Below are 977 nucleotides of genomic sequence, written 5' to 3' on the forward strand. Positions count from 1 at the left end.
TTTACCAACCTTGGGTATACCTACATTCAAACATCATATGTGAGGAAACAAATATTCTTAATATTTAAGCCATTAAGAGTTGAGTCAAATGTATCTTGACATACCAAAATTGGTATCAGGAGCACTGGGCATACCGTTCTCCTGCCTCTTCCAACTTCCTGTGGGGAGGAAGTGGTTCTACAAAAGTCAAGTATGCTCTTGATGAAATTTCCGAAGAGTCTGCACCAATAATTTTGGGGCTAAGATGTGGATATCAATTCTACTCCCTGAAACCAAGTGTGACTTCAGTGCTCACAAGGATTTTGGAACCGTGGAAAGGCAAGGTTCAAGTCAAATGTATAATGGGCTCAGTGTTCTAAGGTTCTGCGAGGGACTGAGAGCCTACCACGGGTAATCTTCAACAGCAACATGGAGTGTCACGCAATTTGTGTTTCTGTATTAGTAAGGGCTCTCATATTCACAGAGCACTTACTGTGTGCATCTTCTCAATTTTCACTCACAACAACTTTGAGTACTGGGTAGTATTATTCCATTTTACAAACCAGATAACTGGGGCTAAGTTGCTATGAGTCGGATCCGACTCGACGGCACATAACAACAACAACAACAACTGACCTAAGGTCGTGTGGCCAAGCTGCCTCCCTAGTGTACACCATCCCTAGTTTACTCCAACTGCCAGGGTCTCCATACATGTGCCAACCAAACCAGACATGCCTGTCTTCAACCTGGGGCTGTCCCACCTCCCTGCTTTTGTCCAGCTGCTCCTTTGACTAGTATGAATGTCCTTTATATCTCCCTTTTATTCAGCACTCTGTGCCGGCTATCTTTCTATACACTGTCTGTGTTTATTCTCATTTAGTGTCCCCAGCAACCCTATGAGGTAGCTGTTTTTATTAGTCTCCCTTTCACCAGAGAAGAAACTGAGGCCCAGAGAAGTTGCATATTCCTCGCAGGTCACACAGCTAGTAAGAAGGGGA

This window comes from Orycteropus afer, unplaced genomic scaffold, assembly GCF_000298275.1.
Source record: "Orycteropus afer afer isolate SDZICR_OR568_19922 unplaced genomic scaffold, OryAfe1.0 scaffold00020, whole genome shotgun sequence".
In the NCBI taxonomy this organism is placed as follows: Eukaryota; Metazoa; Chordata; class Mammalia; order Tubulidentata; family Orycteropodidae; genus Orycteropus; species Orycteropus afer.